Source organism: Pteropus medius, unplaced genomic scaffold, assembly GCF_902729225.1.
Source record: "Pteropus medius unplaced genomic scaffold, Ma_sr-lr_union100, whole genome shotgun sequence".
NCBI lineage: Eukaryota > Metazoa > Chordata > Mammalia > Chiroptera > Pteropodidae > Pteropus > Pteropus medius.
Genome location: NW_024352783.1, coordinates 5566804 through 5587704, shown reverse-complemented (window position 1 = coordinate 5587704; position 20901 = coordinate 5566804). Strand labels below are relative to the sequence as shown.

General features: G+C 36.2%; 1 pseudogene; it reads right to left on the bottom strand.

Annotated features, from left to right (window-relative positions):
* Nucleotides 1-8305: 8305 nt before the first annotated feature.
* On the bottom strand, nucleotides 8306-8424 carry LOC120589951 (uncharacterized; annotated as a pseudogene).
* Between the last annotated feature and the right edge of the window lie 12477 nt (nucleotides 8425-20901).

Below are 20901 nucleotides of genomic sequence, written 5' to 3'. Positions count from 1 at the left end.
GATTGACGTCTTTTCTAAGACTCCTAGTCCAGTCTTTATATTTTTCATTGTGTTAGTGCTAAAAGAAAAAAACTCACATAAAAGTGGCATTGAGTTGTTCAGGCTTTATCACTTGTTGTAACAAAAATTAAAAGCCTTGTAAACTACTTTTTAGAGATAAATTTAGATTTTTCCTAAACAGAGTGTGACTCTGACATCACCAAATCTCTACATGAAGGCAAGTACTAGGTGTTCTGTGTAGTTCTGAGAATTTTTATACTTGCCTCAAATCTAAAAAAAAAAAAACCAAAAACGACCAAAAAAAATGTAATTAAACAGGATTCCTGGGAATCAAAGAAGCATGTTGCTTGCCACTATTTTTCTACTATAAGAAAAATGGTGGGGATAGGGTTGGGATCGTATCATAGCATCAAAGAGGACTCTCACCAGAATAAAGTGACCCCAATTCTTAAATAACAGATGGCATTGCTAGAGGTGAACTCATTCATTTCCTTTCACTTAAATAGCTCTACACATCATCATTCCAGATAAATTAGTTTCTTCTGGTCTTAAAACTCTTTGGAGAGGGAATATATTTTATTGAACTACACAGAATTCTGGAATTCAAGATATGCCTCCCTCATTGTAAAAACAAAAGAAAACACCATAAGCTCCAGTGTCTCCCGGCCTGTTTTTCTCAATAAATGGCATCACAATTTCCAGCTGTTCAAGGTAAAACCTTAGGACTCATCCTTGATTCCTCCCTTGTCTCTAAAACCTTTCCTTTCCCTCTGTTTCTCTCTCTAAAATTCACCTTGACTGTATCTGCTCCTCTCTCTTCATCCATTCTAGTCCATGCCACCATCCATCCATCTCTCACCTTCACATCTCTACTAGCTTTCTAACTGGTCTCTCTGCCTTTGTTCTTGCCCCAGTAAAATGCATTCTCTATGCAGCAGCCAGAGGGAACTTTTTTTTTTCTCTTTCAATTCAGTAGTGAGTTTTTTGTTTTGTTTCATTTATAGAGCAGTTTTGTGTTCATAGTAAAATCGAGTGGAAGATACAGAGAGTTCTCATACACCCACTGGATCTCCCACATCACCCACAGCATCCCGCATTAGTGCAGATTTGTTATAATCGATGAACCTACACAGACACATTATTATCATCCAAAGTCCATAGTTTACATTATGGTTCATTCTTGGTATTGTACATTGGATGGGTTTGGACGGAGGGATCTTTTTAAAATATAACTCAAATCCTGTCTCACTCTTGCTGAAAAACTTCCACTGACTTCTCATAGGACTGAGAATAAGGACATTCCTATCTCAAGGCCTTTCTTTTTTGTTTCCAATACTTCCTGGGCTAAAACACTCTTTCCTCAGATCTTTGTGTGGCTGGATCCTTCATTCGAATGTCATATCCTCAAAAAGGCTCTCCTGATTTAACCTGTCTACAAGTGGTCAACTCCTTATTCCTGTTCCAGTTCTTCTGCAATATTTTCTTCAAAGCTCTGAGCCAAATCTGTAAATCTTCTATTTCTTAAATTTGTCTTTCTTCCCTCATTATAATGTAAATTCACCCCCACTACCTAGCATCATCCCATGTAGGCACATGATAAGCACTCATACATATCTATTGAATGTTGAATAATACAGGTCATACCAAGCATTTCCTATATGACATGCATAGGAACTTTGCAAGTCATATTATATTTTATCTTCGCAAGAACACTAAGCTGGGTTCAAATTTTATCACATAAGTAAGAAAACTGAGACACATAGAGGTTAAGCAACTTGACCAAAGTCACATAGTTGGTGCTATTTACACTCAGGAGCCTGTTCCAGAACCCACACCCTAAGCAATTTGGCTATACTGAAAGAATAAGTGATACTCGGGTAGCTTCTTCTACCTAACCTCCTTTGTCTTTACAGATTAGAGAATAAAAGAGTTCATTACAAAGCAGATGGCAATCTTTCCTTTGGGAACTTCCTAGTGAAGCTCTCAGTATTAGATCTAGAAGGAATGGGAAAAATGCATTTATTTCTTTAAGTATAGCCCTCAGGAATCCTATAATTTAAGATTTGATTTCATCACTCTGTTCCTCTCCTATGGTCTTCCCTGCCTAGGAACTTCAGCTCCTGTTAAATTCTGCACCCCACCCTCAATTCATTTTTTCATCTCTGTTAAAGGCTGTCTCTTTATGGGAGCAGTGGATCAGGAATAGATGAGAAGTTAGAAGGGGTGGGGTCTGCCACTAATTGTGGTGGAAACTTAGGCCTCATTTTCCTCATCTGTAAAATCCCAGACACAATCTCCAAGGTCCATTTCTAGGTTTACAATATTATGATTCAGGAGCTGTTTTACAAAGAATTAAATTGAGGGTTTTTTTTTGAGGTCCTTTCTGGACCAATCCGCTCTATCCACTTTCTCATTTCACTGGTCTTATCTATTAAGGTTAGAATGATATAATGAAACAGACCAGACAAATTCTTCTGATACTCGGCAAAAGCCAAGGCATTTGACAATGTTGGCTTACAGTCTATGACTTCCTTTTGGAACTTGCTAAAGTGAATTTATTCATTCATCCATCTGTCTAATACAGAACTACTGAACACTTATTATGTGTGAGAGCCAATGTCAGATATTAGGAGTATACATGGTCTGGATCCTCATGGAGCTAGGAATAAAGTTACTAATACAAGAAGTTAATAAAGCTAAGGTAAGAATAAAGTTACTAATACAAGAAAAATCACAGAAGTAAGTGTAAGATTACAGCAGTGATAGGTAACATCAAAGGGAAATATATGATGGTATGAAGCAGACATTGGTGGGAAGCTGACCCAATTAGGAAAGTTAGTGAGGGCTTCCTTTTAAAGAAGTTATGAACTAAGACTTAAATGATGAATAGAAGTTCACTAGAAAAAGAGAGATGCCTAGAGTTCTAGGCAAAGGGAATGCTGTGTGCAAAGGTCCTGTGGCAGGAGGAAAGATCAAATAGTCCAGGACTAAAAGATAAGTGTTATTATTGTGCAGAGAGCATAGAGACCTACACAAAGAAAGCAAAGATGACTTCCCTGAAAAGGGTGGAGTGGAGCTGAGATTTACTGAATAAAAGAAGTCAGTGGGCCCAAGCATCTTAACCTACTGCAAAAGACTGTTCCCACCCAGCTGAAGCTCCTCCTTAAGCAACTTGTAAAAGCTTTAGCTTGGAGAAGTGGCAATTAAAATTGATTAGGTTTTTTTTTTTAATCCATTCTATTTGACTGTGCTGAGAGACCCTTTGGAATCACGAAGAAAGTCTACATCAGTTGTCAATTGGCACCAAGGCCTGTACGTGAAGAATCCAACAAAGCATTCATTGTTTTCCTGCCCTTGCTAGCCATGCCACTGAGGGTAGCTGTGTGTGTTCTGGCAGACTTCCTGATCCCAATCAACCAAATGGAGATATACAGAATGAATGAAGGAAGCATTTGCTAGGAAAAAAAAAGAACCAAAGAACCAGAGACATGAACAAAAGCCAAAAGGCATTGCCTTCCAATTGTTCTGGGAGATAAATCTAAGGTTATTTTCCTCTGTAGAAATAATACAATCAACAGAGGCTGTAATTTCCAAAATAAAGTTTAGAAACAATAAATGGAGGTGATTCAAAATAATGGTAATTACCCATTCTTCCCCTATTCTATATGACTCACACTGGATCAATAATCCAAATGGCTTTCTTTTCATTAGTCCCTAAATGGAAAACTTTGCCAGGGTCGTAAGAAGAGTTAATGTGTATTAAGTGAATTCAGCTTCATAGATGCTAAGCGGCACCACAAGCTTAAAACAAAATACCTGCTTTACAGACTCTCTGGGATCCTCCATGGCAGAGGAGATAATTGAGAAAATTATTGAGAATTTATAAACAAAAAGAGCACCTCTGACTCCATCATGTGGAAATTAAGATGTGAGCAGGTCAGTCATCTTGTGAAGTGTGAATGCTAGTGTGTTAAGTAAACATTTAAAAAAGGAACCTGCTTGACAGTTATTTTTAAGAGTCTGGCATATATATTTTTCCTTCATTCAAAGAGCTCAAAATTGGCTTAAGTGGAGTTTAATTGAAAAAGTTCACCTCAAGAGTGTGATTAAGCCTGGAAAATTTTAGCCAATAGGGGTATTTTTCATAAAATTATGACCGAGTGGAAATAGTGTTATAATGGAAGTCTGTGTGTAATGGGCACTATTAAAAGTATATACGTATATATTCGAGCATCAGCAGGTAACTGACTTACAAGGTTACAATTCTGTGAAGGGTTTCTGGTGATATTATAAGCTACAGGCACAAAGCTCAAGTCATCCAAATTCCTAAATACAATTACAGTTAGATTAAAAAATATCCCTGCTAAAATTATACACCAGGCATGGTTTAGAATCTTATAATTAACTTCTCTATGCACAGACTTTGCCTATGTAATAATGGGTAATCTGATTCACATGTAATAGAATCACAGGATATTCAAACAGGAAGAGGCCTCTGATTTTCTAGTTCATCAGCAGCACTAAATTCATAAAGAAAACAAATAAACATAAAAAAACAGAAATCTTGTAAACACCGACTGCCAGAAATTTAGGTGATTTGCAGATACAGAGGTTCAGAATGAAGGCCAAAACTCTGGTCTTTTAGTCCAGTACTTCTCCTAGTTTATAATTATGATTCTCTTCTGGTATGCTTCTTGCCTGCAGTTTACAGGGAATTCAAGAATTTTTATGTAAGAGTATTGTAGGGATGTCAATTTGCTTAGAGGAAAGAGTAAGTAGCAACAGAAGTGCTTCTCAAACTAGAATGTGGTTTTGGGTACCTTGTGGGTACAGTTTCAAATCCCTCAGATTTTTGATGTGGTTCCAAGAAGCTCCCAGGTGATGCTAGTGTGCTGGTCCTTGAAAATCGCTTTGAGGGCTAAGGAGCTAGAGGACTTGTCTTACAGCTGGGTTTGTATGCAGCCACTAATCATAACATGGATTGTATGTTTACATGGAGTGTCTTTGGGCTGACTAATGGAGATTAGGTTTACCCCCTTCCCACCAACTCTTGGCTTGGCTCCTGATTAAGTTCAACTACACAAGCTTGTTAAATGTAATCGTAAGGTCCGTTACTATTTTATAAATTCTATCTATCTGGAAAGGTCACCTGCACATTTTTAGGAAGTTCACCCTTCTTCTTTAATTACATAGTTATATCTTTTGCCATTTGAGAAGTTTTCAGTCATTACTTTTTTCAAGTATTTTTCTACTGTCCATTTAAAATACCAATGCCATGAATGTGAGATCTTTTGTTTTAATCTCACAAGTACCTGAGGCACTGTTATTTTTTTTCCATTCTGCTATTTATTGTTCAAATTGGATAATTTCTATTGTTCTATCTTCCAGTTCACTGATACTTTCCTCTGTCCCTTCAATTTTGTTGTTGAGCTCCTCCAATAAAGTTTATATTTCTAAGTTTCTATATTTTCTTTCTTTGCTTTTTTTTATTGACTATCCTTTAGTTTTAAAATTTCCATATGGTTCTATTTCTTTGATCTCTTTTAGGCATGTTTTTAATTACTAATTGAAGCATTTTTATCAAGTTGCTTTAAAAATCTTTGATTATTTTAACACAACTCTTATCTCAGTGTTGTCTTTTATTTCACTCAGTTTGAGATCTTTTTGATTCTTAGTATGATAAATGATTTTTTATTGAAACGACATTTTTGCATTATGTGATGAGACTCTGGATTTTAAACTTTCATTTTAATTTAGTTTTTCTGACATTTCTCTGAGAAGAGGATCAGCCCCTTGTTTCTGCCAGATGTAGGTGAAAGCCCAGGTACCCCACTTGGCCTCCATTGACTCCTAGGGAGGGGGTAGACTCCTCTTTATTGTTGGGTAGAGTAGGATTTCTAGCTCCTGGTGTGGTATCCAGACATGATGAGGGGCTGAGGGGCCCTTAACTGACCCATGGGGATTAAAGTCCCTGCTGCTTACTGCCCTTCTGTGGAATCACTCTGGGGGAGGTACAGTAGTGAGAGGCCTTGGGGCACTTCATTAAAGCCTTACAGGTGGGAGTCTAAGTTCTCTACTCAATCTTTGCTGATGAGGTTGAGGTGGGGCTGCAGTTTTTACTATTCAGTTTGGCTGGAGTAGAGTGGCTATTTTCTAAAAATTTTCTGTCTTGTTAAGTTGCCCCCCTTTCCTGGGCTTTGACTGGAGAGAGTAGGCTTTTTTTGCAGTGTTTTGTCTGAGTCTGTTTATATCTCCTCTTTGCTAGCTTCTTTAGCTCTTAGTCTATATTATATGAGGTGAAAAAATCAGAGTACCTACTACTGTGTCATTTCCAATTCTGAGGTCCCTAGCAGTCTTCCTTCTTCTCTTCTCCTTTTAGTTTAGTTATACTTAATGGGAAAAATAAGAAAAATACATTTACTTAATTTTCCCAGAAGCAGAATTTATTATTGTTGTTGTTGTTGTTGTTGTTGTTGTTATTATTATTATTATTATTATTATTGTTATCTTATTTCATATAAGGGGCCATATGAAGTATACAATATATATCAGGTTACAACTTGCCTTTTTCACTTAGCATTATGATTTTGAGAACTATCCATATTGATATGTGAAAACCTAGGTCCTAATTTATTTTTAATAGTTACAGGCCCAGATATAGGATAAATGACCTAGTTTCATGTAACACGCATACAAATATGAATTAAACAGGCTCCATAATTTGGCATTCAGATGATTCACAGGGGCTATAAGTATGTGACTTAACTGAGGTGCTTTCTTTGCCACAGAAGATACATATTAATGATCTATTAGGTTATAAATTGAAATACTTGGAAATGGGGTGAGAACGGGGGAAGGTTGTAAGCTATGCTAAATAATAGCACTGGGCTAGTAACAACAACAACAACAAAATGACAATTAACATTACTATCACCATTTAGTCACTCCCTATTATGTACCAAATTTTATTTCTCACAAAATCTATGTGAGGTGCCATTGCCCATATTTTATAAATAAGAAATAAGCTCATAGAAACCAAATAACACTTTTAAAGTCATCTAGTCATAATTGTCAATTGAATATATTCTGTGAAATTTTTACATAAAAGAAAAATCCATCTTAAATGATAAAAACAAAAAAGATTTATTATCTCGCATGACAAGAAACCCCAAAGATTATTTACTCAGTAGCTCAATGGCATCATCAAGATCCAGGTTCTTTCCATCTTTCTTCTCTATCAAATTTAACTTCCAGCAAAAGTACAATATGGCTGCAGTAGCTCCAGGCATCGCACACATACACATCTTTGTGTATATGTATGTTTTCTATTAACGACGAAAATATTTATTAGAAGTCCTCCAACAAACTTTCCTTATGTCATGTTCACCAGAATTGTATCATATGCTCAGGACCAGTAATATAATTTATGGGGCTCAATGTAAAATGAAAGTGTGAGATCTCTTGTTCAATAATTATTAAGAATTTCAAGATGATAGCAAAGCATTCAACCAAGCATGGGTCCTTCTGAGTGCAGGGCCCTGTGCAGCTATACAGGTTGTATGCTCATAAAACTACCCTTGCCCATGCCCATGGCTAAACTAATTTCAGACAAAGGGAAGAAAGCCACTATCACTGGCTTAGCTCAATTAGGACTTATTCCTGAAACTTGAGATAAGAACCTCTTCTTTGAACCATAGGTAGAGGGGTAAAAACCAGAATAAAATCAAGACCCTGCCATTGCAGAGAGAATGTGGAGGGCTGTTGGTTGGTAATTACATTGTATAGTTTGAGTGAGTGTATCTCCAAGTTTTCTGCTTGCTTTCTTATATTTAGCTGCCTCCCAAGAATTCTTTTTTTTTTTTCTTCTGAGATCAAGCTACGTTCTGTCACTATGTAAATTTGAGCAATTTTCTTTTCTCTTGAACTTCAATTTTCCTCTCTGTAAAATTAGAATATATAGGTATTTCCTCACTTCAGGGTGCAGCCCTCATGGCCAGCACCAGAGAGTGGGATCTTGAGCTCTCCGCTCAGATGATAATTGCAGTAAACTTATGGTAATGCCTACCCTTTCCTGATTACCTGGTCAGGGATCTCCTTGGGCTGACAAATCCTTGGGAGATGTTAGCAGCTCCTTTCCTGCATTTGGGGCTGAGGGAGGAGGAGGTAGGGAAAGTGCTCTGTTTCTTATTTTATTTATTTATTTGTTTTGTTTATTTATTTTAGGTGAGGCAACCCTTGGTTGACCTCACAGATTGCAAGGAACTTGTCAGCTTCCAATCCCTTATTTATTTTATTTTATTTTTTAAGCCTACAGCACCTGCTCTTCCTAGGTGATCTTCCATCCAAGTACTAACCAGACCTGACGCTGCTTAGCTTCTGAGATCAGATAGGATAGGGCTTGTTCAGGGTAGCATGGCTGTAGACATCTGTTTTTTATTTTAATCACAGAAGAAAGAGCAGTGGAGCACTGGTGTAAAGCAGAGACTTAGTCCTCCATTCCATCATGGTCTTAGGCATTGGGATGTGCCCTTCTACAGCAGTTTTTTGACTCACACACTGGTCTACTTATTAGAGCATATGGTAGGTTCTAAAATGGCAACAAATACTTCTCTCACGCCAGCCTTTTCATGTTACATTGCAGCTTCACTCATCATGAGGTGGAGTCTATTTCTCCACTCTTGAATCTAGTCTGGCCCTGTGACTTACTTTGAGCAATGGAATAGCAATAAACATGGCTCAAGAAAAGACTCAAAAGTGTGCATTGGAACTTGTCCTCTTTCCTGATTTTGGAGCCTTAAGACCATTGTGTCTCTAGCCTGCTGGAGTTGGAGGACCAGTAGAGCTGGGGTCCCCCAGAACAACTAGCCTGCCAACTGCCACATATGTGAGTGAGGTCTTCTGTATTAGTTATCTATTGCTGCCATTAAAAAAAGTTATTGCAAATTGACCAAACTATACAACATAAACTTATTATCTTATAGTTCTGGAAGTCAGAAGTTTAACATAGATTTCACCAGGCTTAAATCAAGGGGTCAAACTGCATTCCTTCAGGATGTTCTGGGGAAGAATTAATTTTCCTGCCCTTTTCTAGCTTCTTGAGGCTGCATGCATTACTTGGTTCAGGCTTTTTCCTCCATCTTCAAAGCCAGCAATGTCTGGTCAAGTCTTTCTCATGCTGCTTCATTCTGAGACTGACTCTTCTTCTCTCTCCCACTCCCACTTTTAAAGACTCTTCTGATCTTATCCACAAAGTTGTTTTTGCCATGTAAGGTAACTTATTTATAAGTTCTGAGGAATAGGGTGTGGACATTTTTGGAGGCCATTGTTTTGCTTACTACACCATTCTAGATTATTTAGCCTCCATCTCACCTGCTAGCTGACCACAGATGCCTGAGTGAGGCTAGCAGATCAAACCAGATCAAAAGGACCACTCAGCTGACCCAAGAAATCATGAGCTATAGAAATGTTGGTTGTTCTAAGCCACTACATTCTAGGGTGGTTTGTTATGAAGCGATAGATAGTGCTTATATTCATGAGCTGATTCATGGTTGAATCAGTGTGTACCACATCATGAACGCAGAGTCACTGTCCTATATTCCTTATCCAGTTTCCTCTTGGGGGATGGACAGTATTTCCTTTATATCCTCTAAAAACAAAAGATATTCTTGTCCTGAATATTCAGGCCATTCTCTCTGAACTCCATATTTTTAAACTAAAAATTCCATGAGGGATTATTGCAAGCTGCTTTTACATTTTTCTTACTCTTTTTTTCTTTTAATTTTAAATTACTGTTGATGTTCAATATTATATTAGTTTCAGGTGTACAGCATAGTGGTTAGACATTTATATAATTTATGAAGTGATCTCTCATATAAATCTAGTACCCACCTGGCACCATATGTAGTTATTAAAATATTATTGACTATATTCCCTATGCTATACTTTATATCCCTGTGACTATTTTGTAACTACCAATTTGTACTTCTTAATCCCTTCATCTTTTTCACCCAATCTCCCAATCCCACTCCCATCTGGCAACCATCAGTTTGTTCTCTGTATCTATAAGTCTGTTTCTGTTTTGTTTGTTTATTTTGTTCTTTAGACCCAACATATAAGTGAAATCACATGGAATTTGTCTTTCTCTTAGTTATTTCACTTAGCATAATACCCTCTAGATCCATCCATGTCATCACATGTAGTAAGATTTCATTTATTTTTATGGTTGAGTAATATCCCACATATATATGCAGTATATCTTCTTTATCTAATTATTTATTGATGGGCACTTAGGTTGCTTCTACATCTTGACTATTGTGAATAATACTTAAATGAACATAGGGGTGCATATATCTTTTCAAATTAGTTTGGATAAATACAGAGAAGTGGAATTGCTGGATAATAAGTAGTTTTATTTTTAATTTAAAACTCCATACTGTTTTGCATAGTGGCTGCACCAATTTGTAATCCCACCAATAGTGAACAAGAGTTCCCTTTTCTCCACATCTTTGCCAACGCTTGTTTGCTGATTTATTGATGACAGCCATTCTCACAGGTGTGAGGTGATATCTCATTGTGGTTTTAATTTGTGTTTCTGTAATGATTAGTGACATTGAATAACTTTTTATATGTCTCTTGGCCATCTGTATGTCCTATCGAAGAATGTCTATTCAGGTCCTTTGCCCATTTTTTAATTGTATTGTTTGTTTTTTTGGTGTTAAGTGGTGTGAAATTTTTATAAATTTTGAATATTAACCCCTTATCAGATGCATTATTGGTGAATACCTTCTCTCATTAAGTAGGTTGTCTTTTGTTTTGTGATGGTTTCCTTTGCTGTGGTAAAAACTTTTTGGTATGATAAAATCCCATTTGTTTATTTTTTCTTTTGTCTCCCTTGTTCAAGGAGATATATAATAAAAATATATTACTAAGATCAATGTCAAAGAGTTCGCTGCCTATGTTTTCTTCTAGTTTTATGGTTTCAGACTTATATTTAATCTATTTTGATCTATTTTGAGTTTATTCTTATATACGAAGAAGAGGGTCCAGTTTTATTTTATTTTTTGCATATATCTATCCAGTTTTCTCAACACCATCTATTGAATAGACTGTCTTTACCACATTGTATAATCTTGTCTCTTTTGTCATAGATTAATTAACTATATAGGCATGGGTTTATTTCTGGGTCTCTATTTTGTTTCTTTGACCTATATGTCTGTTTTTATGCCAGTACAATTCTGTTTTGATTACTATAGTCTTGTAGTAGACTTTAATATCAGATAACATGATACCTCCAACTTTGTTCTTTTTTCTTAAGATTTCTGTGGCTATTTAGGGTCTTATGTGGTTCTATATAAATTTTAGAATTATTTGTTCTAGTTCTGTGAAAAATTCCATTGATATTTTGATAGGGATTGCATTAAATCTGTAGATTGCTTTGTGTAGTATGGCCATTAACAATGTTAATTCTTTCTATCCATGAGCATGTGGTATATACTTCCATTTATTTGTATTTTCTTCAATGTCTTCTAATTTTTTGAGTACAAGTTTATTACCTCATTGGTTAAATTTATTCCTAGGTATTCTATTTTAATTTTTTAGATGCAATTGTAAGTAGGACCATTTTCTTAATTTCTGATAGTTCATTATTTGTGTATAAAATGCAACTAATTTCTGAATATTAATTTTGTATCATGCTACTTTACTGAATTCACTTACCAGTTCTAACATTTTTTTTTTTTTTAGTGAAATCTTTAGGGTTCTCTCTATATAGTATCATGTCATCTGCAAATAATGATAGTTTTACTTCTTCCTTTCCAATTTGGATGCCTTTTATTTCTTTTTCTTATCTAATTGATGTGGTTAGGACTTCAATACTATGTAGAATAGAAATGGTGAAAGTGGACATCCTTGTCTTGTTCCTAATCTTAAGGAAAACACTTTTAGCTTCTCTTCTTTAAGTATGATGTTAGCTGTGGATTTGTCATATATAGCCTTAATTATTTTGTGATATGTTTCCTCTAGTCCCATTTTGATGAGAATTTTTATCATAAATGGATGCTGAATTTTGGCAACCACTTTTTCTGCATCTATTGATATAATCGTATGATTTTTATCTTTTATTTTTTAATGTAGTGTATCATGTTAATTGATTTGCAGATATTGAACCAACCTTTCATTCCAGGAATAAATCTCATATGATCATGGCGTATGATCTTTTTTATGTATTGCTCAATTTGCTTTGCTACTATTTTGTCGAGGATTTTTGCATGTATGGTCATCAGGGATATTGGCCTATAATTTTCTTTTCTTGTAACGTTTCTGTTTGGCTTTGGAATCAGGGTAATGGTGGCCTCGTAAAATTAGGTTGGGAACTTTCCATCGTCCTGAATTTTTTGGAACAGTTTGAGAAGTATAGGTGTTAATTCTTTTTTAAATGTTTGGTAAATCCACCTGTAAAGCTATGTAGTCCAGTACATTTGTTTGTGGGAGTTTTTTGCTTACTGATTTGATTTCGTTAGCAGTAGTCGGTCTGTTCAGATTTTCTGTTTCTTCTTGATTCATTCTTGGAAGATTGTATGTTTCTAAGAATTTATCCATTTCTTCCAGATTGTTTAATTTATTGGCATATAACTGTGTGTAGTATTTTTTTAAAATAATCTTTGTATTTCCATGGTGTCAGTTGTCATTTCTCTTTTATTTCCAATTTTATTTACTTGGATCCTGTTTCATTGTTTTCTTAATGAGTCTAGGTTTATTGATTTTGTTTATCTTTTCAAAGAACCACCTCTTGGTTTCCTTGGCCTTTTGTATTTTTTTAGACTCTATTTCATTTAATCCCACTCTGATCTTTATTATTTCCTTCCTTTTACTAACTTTGGGTTTTGTTTGTTGTTATTTTTCTAGTTCCTTTAGATATAAGGTTAGGTTGTTTAACTGAGGTTTTTCTTGTTTTTTGAGGTAGGCTTTTATTACTACAAATTTCTCTCAGAAGACTTTATGCTGTGTCTCATAAATTTTTGGTTGTTGGTGTTTTTGTTTCACTTGTCTCAAGGTATCTTTTGATTTCTTCCTTGATCTCATTTTTACCCCATTCATTATTTAGTGGCATATAATTTAGTCTCCACGTATTTGTGTGTGTTTAGCTTTTTTTTTTTTTTTTTTTGCAATCGATTATGAGTTTCATATCACTGTGGTTGCAGAAGATGCTTGGTATGATTTAAATCTTAAATTCATTGAGATTTGTTTTGTGATCTGATGTGATCTATCTTGGAAAATGTTTCATGTACACTTGAGAAGAATGTATATTCTCCTGTTTTAAGGTGAAATGCTCTAAAAATATCCATTAAATCTGTCTTGTCTAATGTATTATTTAAGGCCACTGTTTCCATGCTGATTTTCTATCTGGAAGATCTATCTCTGGGTGTCAGTTTGGTGTTTAAGTCCCCTACAATGACTGTATTACTGTTGATCTCTTCCTTTATGTCCATCAATATTTGTTTTATATATTTAAGTGATTCTTTGTTGGGTGATAAATGTTTACTAGTGTTATATCCTCTTGTTGAATTGACCCCTTTATCATTATGTAATGTCCTTCTTTGTCTCTTATTATAATCTTTGTTTTTTTATGTTTGATATTTTAATTTAATTTTATTTTACTGTAGAAAGAACACTTAACATGAGTTCTACCCTCTTAACACATTTTTAAGTGTACAAATAGATTATTGTCAACCATAATGTTGTACTGCAAATCTTTAAAACCTATTCATCTCGCTTAACTGAAACTTTATACACATTGAAAAATAACTACCATCCCCCCATTCCTGATCCTGGCAACCATCATTCCACTATGATTATATGAATTTGACTATTTTAGAAAGCTCGAATAAGTGAAATCATGTGATATTTGTCTTTTTGTGACTGCCTTATTTCACTTAGCATAATGTCCTCAAGGTTCATTCATGTTACCATGTATCATAGAATTATTTATTTATTTATTTATTTATTTATTTATTAATTAATTATTTGGTGACATTGGTTAATTCACTGCCCATAGTTAGATTTCTTTCTGTCACCACTTATTTGACTTTCTTTATTCCATCTATCTCCTTCCTCCCCCATCTCTTCTACCCTCTGGTAACCACTAGTCTATAGCCCATGTCCATGAGTCTCTGTTTGTTTGTCCTATTCATCTGTTGCTTTTAGGCTTATATCCCACATATAAGTGATATCATGTGGTTTTCAATGTTTTCTGTCTGGCTTATTTTGCTTAGCATGATTATCTTGAGGTTTATCCATGTTGTTGCAAAAAGCAGTATTTCATCTCTTCTTATGGCTGAGTAATATTCCATTGTACCACAGCTTCTTTAGCCAGTCATCTATCACAGGACACTTTGGTTTCTTCCATGTCCTGGCCACTGTGAATAATGCTGCTATGAACATTGGTGTGCAAATATCTTTTCAATTATACATTTTTAACTCTTTAGGGTAAATACCCTATAGTCTTTGTTTTAAAGCCTATTTCATCTGATATACGTATTGCTACCCTAGCTTTTTTTTTTTCTATTTGCATAAGATAACATTTAGCATCTCTTTACTTTTAGTCTGTGTGTATCTTTCAATCTGAAGTAGGTCCCTTGCAGACAGTTATATGTTTGGGTCCTGTTTTATTATTTATATACCTTATGTCTTAATTGGTGCATTCAATTTATTTAAATGTAAAGTCATTATTGGAAGATATGTAGTTATTACTATTTTATTATCCATATTTATGTTTCTTCCTTTCTTCTTAAAGAAGTCTCTAAAATTTCTTATAATACTAGTTTCGTGGAGATGAGCTCCTTTAGCTTTTCTGTTTTGTCTGAGAAGATCTTTATCTTTCTTTCGATATTAAGTGATAGCCTTTCTGAATAGAGTAGTTTGGGGTGTAGGTCCTTGCTTTTCATCACTTTGAATAGTTTGTGCCAATCCCTTCTGGTCTGCAAAATTTCTCTTGAGAAATCAGTTGACAGTCTTGTGGGAGTTCCCTTGAAGGTAACTGACTATCTTTCTCTTATTGTTTTTAAGATCCTCTCTTTGTCTTTAACCTTTGGCATTTTAATTATGATGTGTCTTGGTTTGGGCCTCTTTGAGTTCATTTTGTTTGGGACTCTCTGTGCTTCCTGGGCTTGTATATCTATTTCCTTTACTAGGTTAGGGAAATTTTCAGTTATCATTTCTTCAAATAGGTTATCAATCTCTTATTCTCTCTCTTCTCCTTTTGGTACCACTATGTTGCAAATGTTATGCTTGATGTTGTCCCAGAGGTTTCTTAAACTTTTTTCATTTTTTCTTTTTTATTTTTATTTATTTATTTATTTATTTATTTATTTATTTATTTATTTATTTATTTATTTATTTTTACTATTCCAATAGTGTTTTCTGTTTCTTGTTTTCTAAATAGCTGATATAGTCTTCCATTTCATTTAATCTTCTGTTTGTTTCTTCTGGTGTATTCTTCATTTCAGTTATTGTTTTCTTCATTTCTCACTGTATTTTTTTATGGTTTCTATGACCTTTTTATTCTTACTATCTTTTTGTTAAAGTTCTCACTAAGTTCCTTGAGTATCTTTATGACTAGTGTTTTGAACTCTGTATCTAGTAGATTGCTTGCTTCCATTTCATTTAATTATTTTTCTAAAGCTTTGATCTGTTCTTTCATTTGGGACATGCCTCTCTCTCTTTATTTTGGCTGCCTCTCTGTGTTTAATTCTGTGTATTAGGTAGATCTGCTACATCTCCCAGTCTTGGCAGGTGGCCTTATGTAGTAGGTGTTCTGTGGGGCCCAGTAGTGCAGCCTCTCTGATCACCAGAGCGGGGTACTCCAGGAGTGTCCTTTATTTGGGTTGTGTGTGTTCTCCTATTGTAGTTGAGCCTTGATTGCTCTGGCATATCAGGGGAAAGGATTAACGCTCAGGCTGACTGTCTGTGAGAACTGGCCACCTCCACTGCATATGAGCTATTGTAGAGAAGTTGACCCCATGGAGTGAGATTTGCCCCAGCAAACTCTGGTACCTGCTAAGAACACCCTATGGGTGTGCTGCTTGTGGGGCTAATTGAGCTGTGCTTTGTTGTGGCCTGAAGCTGGCTACCTGGTGTGTTGATTCTGAGGCCTCCTGGAAGGCCAAGATCAGATGCTGCTTGTGATTGGCCTGAGGCTATCTGGTAGAAGCTACAAAGTGATCTGCAGTTGGTCACTTTCTGTGCTGGACCTGGCGATGCATGGAAGAGGACACACTATGAACCCAGGGTGTCTGCCACCACTACCTGGCCTGGGACAGCTCAGCAAAAGGCCAGGGACACCTCAAAGCCTTCCACCTCCTGCAGGCTATGAGTATTGTTCACCAGGTTAATGCAGATTCTGACTTGGCACCAGTGCGGAACCTGGTACTATTCACCACAGGATACAGGGTACGCTGAGGCTAGCTACTTCTTACCTGGGGCCTGCAGACCTTTGAGAATCTTTTTAAGAAAAATTGCAGCAGGGACCATGGCCGGTTGCCTGCTGCCAAAAGAGCCTTTTGTGGTGTGAGAATTAGGTGGGGTAGAGTCTCAAGAAGTCATCACGGTAGAGTGTGTGAGTTCACCAGGCTAATGCAGATTCAGATTTGGCTGTATGGGAGGAGGGCTCAACACAGAGACAATGGCAGTGGTTTCCTTAGCCTTTGCCTTGAAGGCACACAACTCAGTTTCTCCCTGTGTCTCTGGCACTTCCTGAGCCACTGTGCCTCTACCAGAATCCAAGGTGAGTGCCTGTGAGCAAGTGAGTCTGTGCATGAATCCTTTAAGAGGACACCTGAGTCTTTCGCAGCATTCCATTTCACCTGGATGGACTGAATCCCCACTGATTTTCACAGCCAAATGTTGTAGGGACTCCTCTTCCCAGCACTAGTGCTCCGGGCTAGGGAACTCAATATGAGGCTGAGACCCCTTGCTCCTCAGGGAGGACCTCTGCAGCTGAGATATCCCTTCTGATTCTCAACTGCTCCATGTGGGTCTGGGGCCAGCTCATTTTGTGTCTCTGCCTCTCCTACCAGTCTCAGTGTGGCTTCTTTATATACTTAGTCATTGGAGTTCTGTTCAGCTAGTCTTTTACTGGGTCTCCAGGTTGATGACTCTATAATTTAGTTGTAATTTTAATGTGATCAAGGGAAGTGACACAGCGTTTACGTACTTTACCATCTTGACTGGAACTTATTTTCGCATTTTGCAAAAAAGATAGTTTTACTACCTTTGCCTGGAAAATGGAACTATTAGCCATGCACACACCCTCCTAAGTGACATTACCTCCAAGCTTTTAACATGTACCAATCCACCAATATGTCCTCCCAGCCCCCACTTTTTAAGAGATTGTTTTATTAGTAAATTTTAGACCTTCGGACAACTTTCTTGTTGCAAAAAAAAAAAAAAAAAAAGAGGGAGAGAAATTAATCTTTAGAGGGTACTATGGTGTAGAACAAAACAATGTGTACCTTAACAAACTGTTAAGTGTTACTAAGAACATAGGTGAAGTATTTATTGCAGTGCTTTGAGGATTACGGGCCCTCTATAGATGTAAATTCCATTTTCGATGGGAAGTATTACAATTTGTTTTTTTGGCTTGTGTTTTTGTTCCCGTTTGTCACTAACTTTGTCTAATAATATGCTTAACACATTATTAATTTTTGTTGTAGTGCTTCTCTCACTTATAAAATAAGAAAATTATAATAAAGAGCTCCTGGAATACTTACCTTCTCTAAATTACTACAATGTGATTCAACTTTTGTTTCTAGATGATTTAATTTGGGGGGGAATGAGGTTGTAGATATGTTAATGTGTTGCAAAAATATCAAGTAATTGAACTAAAATGACTGTTTTTTGGCGGTTGGAAAGCTGAGATGAAGTGACAAATGAAACAACAAAATACAATCATAAATAAAAACATGGAAGATATAGTAGGTATTAATTATACATTGTGGTTTAGAGTAATGGTCATACTAAGGTAGGAAATATAAAGAATCATTTTGGAAATATTAAGATTGGATAAAAAAGTATCATGAGAAACCCCTGCTTTTCCTCTACATGTCAGAGATGTCTTCATGGCAGACAAAGGTAGGTGCTTGAGAGTGTATCGTTACCTAGCAGAGGGCCCTGTATTAGTTTTCTATTGCTGTGTAACATATTACTATAAACCGAGTGACTTAAGAACACATTTATTATCGCATAGTTTCTGTGGGTAGGAGTCCAGATACAATTAGTTCTTTCCTTTGTTTAGTGTATCAAAAGATGTAATCAAAGTATCAGCCAGTCTGCATTCTTAACTGAAGGCCTGACTAAAAAAGCATATGTTTCTGAACTCTCTCAGGTTCTTGGTAGAACCCATTTCCTTGTTGTTGGGGCACTGAGGGATCTTGCTTCTTGCTTGGCTGAAGACTGCCTTCAGCTCCTAGTGCTACCTGTGGTCTCTAATGGCTACCTGTGGTTCTCGGGGACCACCTACAGTTCTATACTGTTTCCTAACATGGCTGCTTCCTTCATCAAGCCAGCGAAGATAGCTTCTAGAGTAAATCTGCTAATAATATGGAATATTAGACAACATATCATACTAATGGCAGTAACATCCTATCACCTTTGCTATATTCTATTGATAAGAAAAAAGTCATAGATTCTACCTACATTCAAGGAGAAGGGATTACACAAAAGTGTGAACTCCAGGAGGCAGGGATCAATTGGGGGCCACCTTGAAACCTGCCTGTCACAATCTCCAAAGAGGTAAAAAAAAAGTAGTATCTGCCCTGTTTGCACCCCTATCATCTATAGAGGTGACCTTTAGCAAGTAACTTCCTTTCTTTCTCAAGGCTTTTATTATTATTATTTTTTTCAAAAAGATTCCAGGACAGATGACTATTTTCAGGTTATTTGGAGCCAAATGGAGAGGTAACTTGGCAATTAATAAAGATAGTACTGAGTTTAATAAGAATAACTGTAGTCAAAATTTCCCTCATTTCACTTTATTAGGAGGTGTAATTCTTTTGTTTCAACCTCTCTTAGAATGAGGCTTCTCCAGGGTCCCTCATAGAAGTTTGAAGATATGTTGAATTGTTGTAAAGCATGAGGGTAGCACTGAAACAAAGAAACAGAATAAGAACTTATACTCTTCTTGCTTGATATTTTGCCTAATTGGGCAAAATAAAAATTTATTAGGAAAAGAAAAGTCTATCAATACTAGCTAAAAGGTAAGGTGCTTAAACATACCTTGGAAAGGAACAGAACTGAGTCATGAGCTTCCATTTTGATCACAAGTTTTCTTAAGACAAATTTAATACATATATATAATTTAATACATGTATTAAATTAAATTCATATATTTTCTCTTGCACACTCTTCTGCCCACAATATGAAGTGGGTTAAATTTTTTTTTTTTTTTTTAGTCTCAATTTCTTTCACCCTTCCTCAAATTGCCTTCACATTGGAGCATCTGTATGTCCAAACAAACAGACAAGTGAGAAGATTAATGAACTGAACTTTAACCTTCTAAGTATTTATTCCAGGACTCAGGGGGAAAGCATGCTTGTGCCAATGAAAATCTCAAAACTGTCTCTGATAATTTGGTATTAAAGATAGCTCTGTCAAATGCCTCTTGAGGCATAGTGAGCATCGCCCTTCCCCTGACCCCAAGCTTCTTAGCCTTTACATTCCTCTCTCCCCATTTAAATGGATTGCATCCTATCCCTTTGCCATTCTCCTTCTTTAATAATGATATTAACTGTCATTTATTAAGCACGTACTACATCAGACACTGTGGTGAGCTATTTTAATCATCATCATCTAACATTTTCGAGCATTCACTACTTGAAAGGCAACCTTATATTCTCTCATTTAATGTTTGTCTTAGTCATACAAAGTGTGTGTTTTTAAAAATAGAGTCAACTATTTACTCATGCTTTAAGTAAATGTGAGAATATGGAGTTGAACTTAGATTTGTTAAAAACTTGATTAGATAAAAGAAATAGCTCTTGGACATTTTCTATATATGGCCTTGTCAAGGCAGCATGGGAAATAATTGGTGTTCAAAACCAAAAACTAGTATAAAGAGAGTTATTCTTTCTGCCTCTCTGATCACTCCTTAAATTCATATAGGCATATATAGTCAGCACATGCACATACATGTAATTACAGGAGGGCAAATCCTCTCTTTCTCATCCATGCTTTTACACTATGATAATGCTTTGAAGGAAGAAAGGCACAGATATGGCTCAGGAGCATAGAAATACACCATAGTGATGGGGCATAGAGTTAAATGACAAATTTATTATGGTTACTAGTGTCCAAAGATGACTTACCCCAGTATCCTCTGTCATCATGTGGCCATCTTCTCCCAGTATATCTCCCTGTCTCCTGCACATTTTTAAAAATAATGATACCCATCACCTTGGATTAATCAGGTGGAGCACATGGGGATTTGAAAGACAGTTAAGACATGTGAGTCATAGTGTTAGATCAATGGATCACCTTTAAAGGTTTATTGCTGTGAAATGACACGATACAATTTCATGTGGGTATCATAGGCAAACTAGATGGGAGTGGGGTTCCTCATATCAAGAGATAGAGCTTATTTTCTCTACCCTTGAATGTAGGCTGACTTAGTGACTATTTTGATGAATATAATATAAAGTAACATTCTAGTACTTTCAGGCTCAAGCCTTAAGAGAGCTGCCCTCTGCAGTTTCCTTTTGAGTGCTCCATCTTGGTAAAAAGCTGCCGTGTTGTGAGGAAGATCAAGCAGCTATGTGGAAAGGCCCCCATAGGGGAGAACTGAGAACCTCCACCAGTAACTCCTGCTGAGCTCTAAGTGACTGAGTATCAATTGCCAGCTATGTGAGTGTG